A 12,723-nucleotide genomic window follows, 5' to 3' on the forward strand; every position below is an offset into this window, starting at 1 on the left:
CGCTCTGCAGCATGTGGGATCTTCCCAGACCAGGGCACAAACCCATGTCCCCTGCATCGGCAGGAGGCCTCTCAACCACTGCGCCACCAGGGAAGCCCAGAATTTTCTATTTTTCATCATACATATCCTGTACCTATTTTGTGAAGTGTGTATCTGTTTTGTTTTCTTGGGAGTAATTATTAATTTTGGTTTATACAAGTTTGTTGCTAGTATATAGAAATGTGACTGATTTTTGAATATTGACCTTATATCCTGTGACCTTGCTGAATTTATTTCTAGTAGGTTTTTTAAAAATAGATTTTTAAAGATTTTCTCTCTGTAATAATGTCATCTTCAAATAGGGAAAGTTTTAATTCATCCTTTTCAATGTGTATGACTTATTTCTTTTTCTTGCCTCAGTGCAATGGCTATATCTTCCAGCATTGTGTTGTATAAGAATGGTGACACTTATAGACTTGCTCCTGATGTTAAGGGAAAAGCATTCAGATTTTAACCATGAAAGTACGATGTTAGGTGTAGGTTTCTTATAGAAGTTCTTTATCAATTTGATGAAGTTTCCTTCTAGTCTTAGTTTACTGAGAGTTTTTATTATGAATGGGTGCGCTTTTGTTTTTGTTTCCTCTGTGTGAATTTGGTTTTTATTTTTTAGCCTACTTTTTGAATGTTAAACTAAGCTTTGTAAATATGGAATAAATCTCACTTGATTGTGGTCTAAACTTTTTATATGTTCTTGCATTCAGTTTGCTAACATTTTGTTAAAATGTTTGCCTTTAGGTTCATAAGAGATATAGGTCAGTAGTTTTCTTTTTTTGCACTGTTCGTCTAACTTGGTGATCTATGTAATACCGGTTCATAAAATGAAAAGTGTTCCCTTATAATCTATTTTCTGAAAGAGACTGGGTAAAATTTTTGTAATTTATTCTTGAAAAATCTGGTAAAATTCTCCATTGAAAGTATTTTGAATTGACGATTTCTTTTGTGGAAGAATTTTAGTTACAAATTCAGTTTCTTTAATGGTTTTAGGACTATTCAGATTATTCTATTTTTATTGAGTTTTGTTACTTCATAGTTTTTGAATAGTCAATTTCTTTTAAGTTGTTCAATTTATAAGTATAGAGTTTTTCATAGTATTGCCTTATTATCCTTTTACCTGCTGAGGATCTGAAGTAATATCCCGCTTTATTTCTGATATTGGTGATTGCACCTTCTTTCTTTTACACTGTCAATCTTGTGATTTATTAATCTTACTGGTTGTTGTTTTTCAATATCACTGATATCTGCTCTTCTCATAACTATTTCCTTCCTTTTGTTTCTTTAGGCTTATTTTGTTCTGTTTCTAGTTTCTTAAATCAGAAACTTAGATTCTTATTTAGACCTTTCATCTATTTTAATGCCAACATTTAGTGCTATAATTTTCCCTCTCAGCCCTTCTTTAGCTGCTTGCACAATTTTTGATATGTTGCATTTCATTCTCTTCTAGGTATTTTAATTATTTTCTTAGGGACTTCCTCTTTAAACCATGTATCTTTTAGATGTGTGTTGTTTAATTTTCAAGTGTTTAGAGGTTTACTTTTTTCTGTCATTTATTTTTAATTTTATTCTATTATAGTCAGAGAAGATTCTCTGTATGTTTTCAATTATTTTTAATTTATTGAGGTTTGGGCCCAGAATGTGGTCTCTCGGTGAAAATTAAATGAGTGTTCTGCTCTTATTGTGTGAATGTCCTACAGATGTCAATCATATCCTATTAGCTGATGGGTCAATCAGTTCTCCCATATCTTTGATAATTTTAGCTTTAATTATCCTATCAAATGCTGAGGATAGGATGTTGAAGTCCCCAACTTTAATTGTAGATTTTTCTATTCTGCCTCTCAGTTCTACCAGTTTTTGCTTCATGTATTCTGAAACTCTGCTGTTTTGTGCTCATTTAGAATTGTTATGTCTTTTTGATGGTTTAATACTTTTATCATCATATAGTGTCTCTGTTTGTCCCTAGTAATGTTCTTTGCTCTGAATTATATTTTATCAGACATTAATATGGCCACTTTGCATTTTTATTAATGTTTACATTATATATATATGTATTTTTCATCCTTTTTACCTTTGCATAACTATGTTATTCTTGTCGACAACATATAAATGGGTTTGTTTGTGTTTTTTGTCTGCTAATCTCTGTATTTTAATAAGTGTACTTAATTCATTTACATTTAATTATTGATATTGATATAGAGAGATGACAAATAAATATATAAAAGAATGCTCCATGTCATACTTCATTAAAGAAATGCAAATTTAAAAAACAATGAAATACTGCTACATACCTATTAGAATGTCAAAATTTTAAAAATACTGACAGCAACAAATGCTAACATGGATGTGGAGTGACAGGAACTCTCATTTATTGCTGGTGAGAATGCAAAATGGTACAGCTTTGTGTGTTGAAACCAGTGTGGCACTTTCTACAATACTAAAAATACTCTTCCAAAAAATCCAGTAATCATGCTCCTTGGTATTTAGCCAAATAAGTTGATTACTTGTGTACACAAAAAATATGTACTTGGGACATTTATAGCGGTTTTACTTATAAGTGCCAAAACTTGAAAGCAACCAAATATCCCTAAGTAGGTGGGTGGATAAATAATCCATGCTCCATCCAGAAAATGGACTATTATTTAGTGCTAACAAGCAATTAACTATCAAACCTGAAAAGACATGGAACAACATTAAATGCATGTTATAAGTGAAAAAAAGACAATATGAAAAGGCTAGGTGCTGTATGATTCCAACTATATGATATTCTGGAAAAGGAAAAACTATAGAGATAGTAAAAAAATCAGTGGTTGCTAAGGATTAAAAAGAAAGAGGAATAAATAGGTGGATCACAGAGGATTTTTAGGGCAGAGAAACTATTCTGTATGACACTATAATGGTGAGTACATGTCATTACATGTATTTTTGAAACCCATAGCATGTATAATAAAGTGAACCGTAATGTGAACTACGGACTTTTGGTGATAATGATATGGTTCATCTATTATAACAAACATACTCTCATTAAATATTGATAATAGGGAAGGCTGTACATGTGTGGGGGGCAGGTTTTATATGAGAATTCTCTGTACTTTCCACTCAATTTTGCTATGAACCTAAAAGTGCTCTGAAAATTCAATTATGGATAGATAGATAGAGTTTTTTAAATACCTCCTTATCATTTATTTTCAACCTAATGAAGGGAGAGGTTGTAAAAAGACTGAAATATTAGGGAAATATTTTTGAAAAATTCATTATTGAGATGTCAGTCTCACTGTTGACTCATACAAGGTAGATGAAATCTAGGGAAAGTAGCTCTGAAGGACCACCTAGTGGGCTTGATCTATCACCCTTGGAACTTGGAAGACAATAAGCAATGATGCCTATTTCATGATTCAGAGAGCTAAAGAACAGAAGTTTATGGCAATCAAGATTCTCTGATGTTAGAGCAAAGAGAAGTCGCTGCATTAAGAACTGTGTGCCTCACCTCATTTCTCATACCTGCTTGTAACCCAGGAGATTTCAGAAACCACAGTTAAGATGGGGTAGAACACACACTAGATGGGGAAAGATGGAGAAGTCAACCATACCACTATTCACAGTGTAGTTAATAAACTGATTACAAACCCAAGATAGAATGAAGCAACTAATTCACTGCACTACTCAAGTTATGTAACAAGACTGTTATGTAGCTAGGAGTTACCAAGGATATTTGTTACCTGAACATAGCCAAAAAAGCATGGTAGCTTCCCTTGGATTTCACACAAGGCTCTTGGGGGAAAATAACCTTTTGAATAAGTATGCAAGAAAAATGGAATAACAGAATACAGTGTTTCGTCTAACCCCCATGTGTCTTTCTTTCTTAATCTTGGAGCTATAACTCTTACATTTAAAATAGTAAAATAACAAAGAATACGTAATAGCAAGTAATTTAGTAAAAACATATTTGGTAATCTACTTACTGATGATATTTTAAATTAACACAGTTCTTCTGGAAAGAAAGTTTCCAAATGCCTCAAGGATAATAAAGTTATCCTAGCATTGGGCATAAGTTAATACTAAGGATGTAATAATAATAATAATAATATTTAAAAATCAGCAACAACATAATAATTACATTATTTATTCATGGGAGCCTCTATTTCTCCTCCAGATGACTTTTTATTTCATAAAAATGATAACAGTTGACTGTACTGAATATTTTCTTTCAGAAAGAAGGGGAAGAAGTAACATTAATTAACTAGAAACTAATATTTAAGTCCTTTCACTCACCTTATTTCTTTCAGTTCTTAACAACTATTCTTGACAGTTTTTAAAGATCTCAGCATGTGTTTTCATAGGTGACAATCTGGGAAAATTGATCATTGCCTTTATAAAACATAAAGCAAGCAAATGGCACAAGCAGGACTTGATCTGCAAACTGTTACTCCAAAGTTCATGTACCTCAGTATTTCTGATTCTCTACGACACTTCTCGGACCTAGTATTACTCCACTATTAAAAAGGATATTGACAGTTGTTTTTTCTTTGTAAGATCTTGAAAAATTAACACGAAAACTCAGCAATATGTACTTCATGATGGGACAAAAAGTTATGCACATTTAATTACAAATTAAGTTACTACAGTAAATTATCTGTGTCCTTCCCCCCCAAAAATGGCAATAATAGAAAAATATAGTTAATGTGGTTGTGAGGGAAAGAGTGAAGAGAGAGAAAGGGGGCAGTGATATGTTTAGAGTGGGAAAAATTAGGTGTATTTCCAAAAGCTAGTGTTTAGGACGCACAACTATTTTAGTCATGCCACAGAAATCTTAGGAAAAGCAAACTCTTAATGACTCCTGTGATGTAATAATGAACATGAACACTGAAGTTAGGTAAACAAACAACACTGATTTCAGTTATATCCATTCATCAGAGATTGAAAGAAAAAATGGATTGGTCATATGCCCAGTCTCAAACTTTTCATCCCCTAGTTGTATTATAACATCCTTTTCAGCATATCTGCCTCTATTTGCACAGCAGACTTTTTTCTTTTCCTTCTAAGTGTGTTTTTCTAGAAAGTCCTGGTTACAGTATAATAGGAAAAAAATGTTGTGTTCTCCAAAATTGTTGAAAATAAATTTAAACAGAAAAAAACTGGTACTGCAAACATCAATGATATGTTCTCAATTGCCCTTTCTTTTTATTCATGGATGAAATACTAGAAGAAAGTGAAGTCATTCTAAGCAGTGTGATTAAAGATTTATATTCATCACTTAAAGACACCACACCAGTAGGCAGCCAGATCAGTAAATCCTGTCCAGTTCTTAACAGCAGGTAGACAAGTCTTTGGAAGGAGAGAAAAATTGTACTGTCGGGTGAATCCAATAAATTGAAGCGTGGAAAGAATTAGGACTCTGTGGGTATGCTCAAAAGCTCATTCAAGTTTCTTGTCTCTTAACACTTTTATGTTCCTAAGGTTACGGAAATTTACTTCTAGCTTATAGTGATATTGCATAAAACTTCAAGACACTAGGGCAGCGTTTCATGTATGTTTTTTTGTTTGTTTGGGGGGACTCCAAACTATTTTAGAAAATGTATATGAATTATTTCAGGCATGGCATGTTCTTTGGTGTTGGCTATAGTTCATACCACTGACTACTTTTTTCACCTAATATTTTACTACTTTGAAAACCTGCCACTATAAGAAGTAGAGGAGAGGCAATTATAAGGGAAAAAAGATAACAAAAATCCCTGGGATGCCAACTAAATACTATAACATATAAACAGATATTGCTTCTCAAAAATTAAAGCTGAAACTATTCATAGATTACTTGAAGATTTCTGAAAATTGAGAAATGTATCAGCAGTTTCTATACAAAACTCTACCAAATAACTGCCTTCAATTATTCCTGCAAAATATGTTTGGAGATTTGAAGGACTCACATTGATTAGAGAACATTCAAAGAAGTCTTTTAAAAAGAGATTGGGACTTATTCAGGACCTTACTAATTTAACCCTATCAATTTATGATTTTGACATTTGTTTGTCCCAAGAACAAAATCCATCTAAGTTTGTCTGTCTACATTATAAAACTTTTCTTATACATACAGTGGTATACTACCCCTTAAATATGAAATTACACTGATAAATGTGGCATTCTCTTATGAGATTAAAAAAAAAAACGGCATCCTATTATCCCATCCTGACAAGTCAGTCCTCATCTACCTTATCCTCAGCAGCATTAAGCATTTTTCAACTCTCCTTTCTGAAACAATTTCTCCTCTTAATTTATGCAAACTCATTCTTTCATTTTGTTATTGTTATTATCTGTCTGTTTTTCTCTTTACTTTTCAGGCCACTTACTGCTCAGTCAGCCTTCTTTTCTGACTCTTTTCTTCTAGCTGGATTAAACTCAGTCCAGGACCCTATTCTGTACTCTGTCCTATATTCTCCTTAGAAGACATTCACACTCATCTCCTTGAGGGCCATCTGTGCATATCTGAGTCCTACAGTTATATTCGGCCTCCCTTTGAATGATGCTCCTATGTGGCCTTCTTACTTTCATTTCTCCTTGGTGTCTCACTAGCATGCCATGCTTAACAAGTTCAGAATGATTTACTGATTTGCTGCTATCTTCAAATCTATTTCTCCTCGTATGTTGCTCATGCCATATGTATTTATTTCTCTCTATCTTTAGTATTGCCATCTTAGTTTAAGCCACTATTACCTCTTACCATCCTAATGTATTTACAAAAGTTTACTAATTTGCTTCTTCTTCTCTTGCCTTTTTACGTTCTACGAAAAATTTTCGGAGAGATACATACACTTTTTTAGTGATTCCCTTTGACCTTAAAATAAATAAGAATCCCTTAATATAGCTGTTATGGAGTGAACTGTGCCCCCCCCCAAAATATATATATATATATATATTAAGTCTTAATCCTTAGTAGCTCAGAATGTAACCATATTTGAAAATAGGTCATTGCAGATATAATTAGTTAAGTTGAGATCATACTGGAGTAGAGTAGGCCCCTAATCCAAACTAATCCAATGACTGGTTTCCTTATGAGAAGTCGGCCATGTGATGAGACAGAGTCACAGAGGAAGAACACCATGTATAGAAAGAGGCAGAGATCGGAAAGATTCATCTACAAGCCAAAGAACACCAAGTATTGCCAGTCACTACCAGAAGCTAGGAAAGAGTCATGGAATAGATTCTCCCTTCATACCCTCAGAAGAAATCAATCCTTCAAAAACCTTGATTTCAGACTTCTAGCCTCCAAAACTGTGAAATAATAAATTTCTGTTATTTTAAGTCACCCAGTTTGTGATACTTTGTTCAGAGCCCTAGGAACCTCATGCAGTGGCTTAAGATTCTTCATAATTTACAGTTTCCACCTTCCTTTTCAGAACTCATCTTGTGTTACTTTCCTTTTCTTCCTCTGTTTCAGCTATAGTGACTTTCTTTAAAACTATTTCTCACATCGGGGCATTTGTCTAGGCTTCACGTTCCTATCCCACAGGCTCTGTTCTCCACTCTTGGACTCATGCAGATGTCACCTTAAATGTCACCTCTTCAGAAAGGCCTAGAATTCTATGTTAACTCTGTTTTGATAAAGTGACTTATTTTGTAATTGAACGTTTATTTTTCTATCAATTGAATGTCTTTCTCCCTTGATGTATTTGTTTAATGAGTAAAAAGACTGTCTTGTCACCCTGTAGAGCCGGCATTTAGCATAGGGCCTGGGAAGTAGGCCTTACTCAGTTGAGGAATATATGGAAATAAGTTAAGCCATTTAAAAATAGATTTGGAAAAGATAGCGGGAAGCTAGCTGCAGAAGGCAATGTTATGCTGAGTGTTTTTCAATAAACAATGACTGTCATCCCTTGTAACTGCTCTTTATTTACAATCAAGTCTTCCTGAGGTTGAGTATAGATGTAGAAAAATTAGTAGCTCACCAAGTGCCCATTGCCTTTGACCTCAGAATAATAGCCATCTGAGTCTAGTGTCACTGACCACACCTGTGTCCTTTTCTCAGCTACAACTGATGATGTGTACCTGACTGCCTTGATCTATGCTCACTGCAAAATCATCACATCTGATGTGCTTTCGAAGATAAGAATTCTAATTTAAGAACTGCAATCCTTTAAATTCAAATTATTTAAGCATAATCTCTATCACTAATAATTTTTGACCTTGAAATAACCTTTAAGGCCTCAAGGCCACAGTGCTCATACTGATAATACAGAGATGGTAAGAGCTGACATCTTCTTCTCTCAGGATTGGTGTGAGTATCCATCAGTAGTTTAAAAGATAGGCTCATTCCGAGTATTCAGTTTTGTGTAAATCAAATAGATTTGGTATCAAAGAAATCTTAATGTGTAAACAGTAAAAAAAAAAATGTGGCTAAATAGTAAAACAATATTTTTTCTAATCTAATATAGTCAGTCAGATACACTGAATTCCCATGAATTTTCTGTTCTGCAGAAATTTCTTAGCTACTCCCATGTACAAATTCAGCCTGTTATTTTTAGTTAACTACTAAGTGATAGTTAACTTCACAAAAATTATCTCTTCTTAACATAAAAGGAAGCTTTCAATTCCATAAAACAGCATATAACCTAAGAAATACAGTATTTACAGATTCATCTACAGACATGGTCTTTCTCAGAAAGTTCTGGAATCCCACAATCTGCCTGTAACCACTCATCCCTTTTTACCCATTCTGTCACTACTTCTACACTTTGGGGAAACAAAAAATGAGTGACATAGATTCTGCACCTCTGTGCAGTTCAAACTTGGTGTGACTTATAAATCAACTCAGTTTAAGGAAAATTGATGATGCTATTCAATGAAAAGACACAGAGGCTGTTTTACATAAACAGATCTCGAAAGGCTGTGGATCAGTGATTTTTCTGAGAATTAAATGAAATCATGTGTGTAAAGTTCTTAGCATAATCCTTCCTCACAATAAGCACATAATACAGAGTAGCTCATTTATTCCTCTCACACTTGTAGCATGAACTCCTAGGATAAACAATTCTTTGTTAGATATATAGAAAGTTCAAGGAAAAAATATGGCATTTCTTTCTAAAGTACCAACTTTTCCTGATGGTAGGCAATATAAAATATTAACCATGTATTAATTTAGACACATGATATACTATAGTAGAAAATTTACATTTTTAAGCACAATGACATGCATTTTAATGAAGCTGGGTAGTACACAGAGAACAGAGATTTTGAAGTCAAATACCTCAATTCATCATGTAATAGACATAGAACTATGGCAAGATTTTTTTTTAACATCTTATATCTATCAATATAATAGAGATACTAATAGCTGTCTTGGAAGACTGTAGTGACTTAAGGTATTTTAAAAAGCCTAGAATTATGCCTGTCACATAGTAGGTGCTTAAAAATATTAGATATTACTACTCATTAATTTCCTCTTGGGGTAAGATTCTATATATTTATAAAAATAAAAATGTTAAAAATACAGCTGTGAACTTTTCTAATTGCTTACTATTGGGAATATATTTCCTTCACCAATTGAATAAGCTTTTAAAATAAAAACTTCTTGTTCCTCCATTTTTTTAAATTAATATATCTGGGGTCAGACAGGAGGTTGTTACTACAAGGACCTTTATTCCTCTGGTGTGGAGAAACAAAAGGGTAGCGGTTTTAAGAATTGTTTAATAACAAATGGATAATATGAATGCTCCGCTTCCTAAAACAGATTTAATTTTCTTTTAATGTGCCTGAAACATTGCCAAGATTTAAATTGAACTCTTTGATTTTGTTGAAAGGTTTTGATATTTGCCATCACAGCTTCATTTTTTAAAAGTTTAGGACCTACGCATCAAATTAATGCTTTTGACACTACATGTGCATGAAGATTTGAAGACCAATTCATTAGAAATACCTCAGATCTCTCAGAGTATTCATATTCTGCACATCACTGGGAAGGGTCACTTGGCCATCTTATAGAGAGTATAAATCCAAGTTAAAAGATCCCCTTGGCGACTTCTCTGGTGGCACAGTGGTTAAGAATCCGCCTGCCAATGCAGGGGACATGGGTTCGAGCCCTGGTCCGGGAAGATCCCACATGCCATGGAACAACTAAGCCTATGTGCCACAACTACTGAGCCTGCGCTCTAGAGCCTGAGAGCCACAACAACTGAGTCCGCAAGCCACAACTACTGAAGCCGGCGTGCCTAGAGCCCATGCTCTGCAACAAGAGAAGCCACTGCAATGAGAAGCCTGCGCACTGCAACGAAGAGTAGCCTCTGTTCGCTGCAACTAGAGAAAGCCCACGTGCAGCAATGAAGACGCAATGCAGCCAGAAATAAAAATTAATTAATTTTTTAAAATTTAAGAAAGAAAAGAAAAAGATCCCCTTGGAATCCATTCATTCTTTCAGTTTTAGGCAGCTGGCTACGTTAGAAAGAACACCAGCCCTGAGACAAAAGACTTGGGATGGATGGTCACGTCTTTTTGACCTCTCACTCCCAGAAGTTAAATTACCCATGAAATAAGTAAAAAGGTCTACTCTTTCCTAAGGGGTTGTCATTGTTAAACGACACAATGTATTTCAAGGTTTGCAAAATGCGATAAAAGTGAAAGCCATTCACTACACAAATATTTGTTGAAATTTACTATGGGGAGACCCTGGGGGGAAATACAGACACAATTTATGGTTTCATCCAATCTGTGGTCTAGCGTAATAGGTAACAATCAATGAAAACTTAGGCTACATGTTAGAAAGTGATGTATCCTGAAGAATGTAGTGACCAGACAAGTTATACTACTGCAATGCCACATTTAATATGTAAAACTTGATTGTTTTTCAAATTGATTTTATAAGTTGCTTTTAATTATTTAAAAAAACCCACACCAAATCAATACTGAAAAAATATAGAGCATAATAAAACCAAAATACTAATACTTAATGTCTTTAGAAGTATATATAGATTTTTTTTCTTTATTCTTTGCAATTCTTTTTTAACAGTCTAATAATAACCTTCTCCTCCTTGCCAACATTTCCTTAGGCATACCTACTAGGAGACACACAGGTAAAGAACCCAGTGAGTACAGAGAAGGTATGTAGAGTTTCTGGTTTGAAAATGAAAAAAAAAAAAAACTAGGGCAGGTTTAATGGCATTTATGCTGGAATTTAAAGGAAAGGTGGGATTTGCAGATGAATAGATGTTGGTGGTTTGAGCATATTTCTACAGGAATTGACAATGCAGCTATATATGATATCCCAAATCAGAGTTCTGTAAATACTTGCCAGGGGAACCTGCCCAAAGACTCAGATTCCAAATTTGGTAGGGAAGGAAATTTTTTCCTACATGCCTTTTTTTTTTTTTCTCTTTAATAGTTTATTATTTTAAGACTTCAGAAATGGTCCCCTTACTTGTCCTCTGCTGTTTCATTCTTACCTCTATCTAATCTGATATAGAGCAGCAATACACAACTTGAGGGGAGAGGGAAAATATAATTTTTTTTAAAGAGTAGACATTGAGTACATTTTCCAAAACACTGGAGGAGAATGTTTTTTTTTAGAAAATAAATGTACTTACTAATATTTAAGTAATATTCATTCTTTTACAGAACACTGGGAAACAGCACAACCTTTAAACAATGACCTATTATTCTATTAATTCTACCTTTAAATACATTTTCATCTTTACCCCAACTCTATATGCTATATAGTATTATCCACTTTATTTTACAGATGAGAAAAGTGAATCGAATCATGGAATGGTTAAGCTAAGGCTCCTCTAAGGTGATACTGGAGCTGAAACTGGCTGAGGAAGTAGAGTAGAAATATGGAACATAAGGCCACATCCTCTACAGAGCATTCGATAGCACAGTGAGTGCGCACTAAGAGTTTGATAAATGGATATCAAACTTTTTTCATGGTACTACGAATGTGATTCCAGAGAGTAGAAAAGCATGAGATTTCAGTCAACCAGAATTGATTTCAATCACAATTTTCTGAGTTTGGAAGATTTCAACTTAATCTAAGATCAAGCTTCAACTTTTTCAACCTAAAATGGCACAATGATACTAGACAGAAAGTAGGGTTGTGAGGAGTCCATATAGTATCTGTAAATCCACAGCAGCAATATCTACATATACAACTCAGTAAATGGTAGATTTTAATATTGACATGTCCACCACTTGAGGCTAATTTTATTCTTTTTCTCATTGACTTGTGATGCAGAATCTCCAGGGTACTACTCTGCCAAATCTATCCAAAATAGCTCATATTTTACAAGCAAGTGAAGTATAAAATCACTGTAATGCAAGAATCCCTCTGAAATTATTTGAGTGCATGTCAGATTCTCTTGTAGGCAGATCAATAATTAATATCTGAAGAGTGCTTTGCAGTTTACAAAGAATCAGTAAGAGCGGCAATTGATAATAGCTGATAAGGCACCACCCACAGAGGAAGCTTCAGACCTTGGATTACCTCACTCAGCATCACATAATAACTCTGAGCAAAATCTGAGGGCATTATATCAACATTCATAAAATTATTCTACAGAAAAATATGTTTTTATCTCCTGGAGTTAAGTAAAGTGAAAGTGAACAAAAACGATTACTACTATTAATTCTTTACCAGACAGAGTATCGCCAGACCGCTTTTTAGAGCAGTAAGAAGCAAGGAAAATAATGAGAATAAAATGAGTTCAGATATAG

The sequence above is a fragment of the Physeter macrocephalus genome, chromosome 12 (assembly GCF_002837175.3).
Source record: "Physeter macrocephalus isolate SW-GA chromosome 12, ASM283717v5, whole genome shotgun sequence".
NCBI lineage: Eukaryota > Metazoa > Chordata > Mammalia > Artiodactyla > Physeteridae > Physeter > Physeter macrocephalus.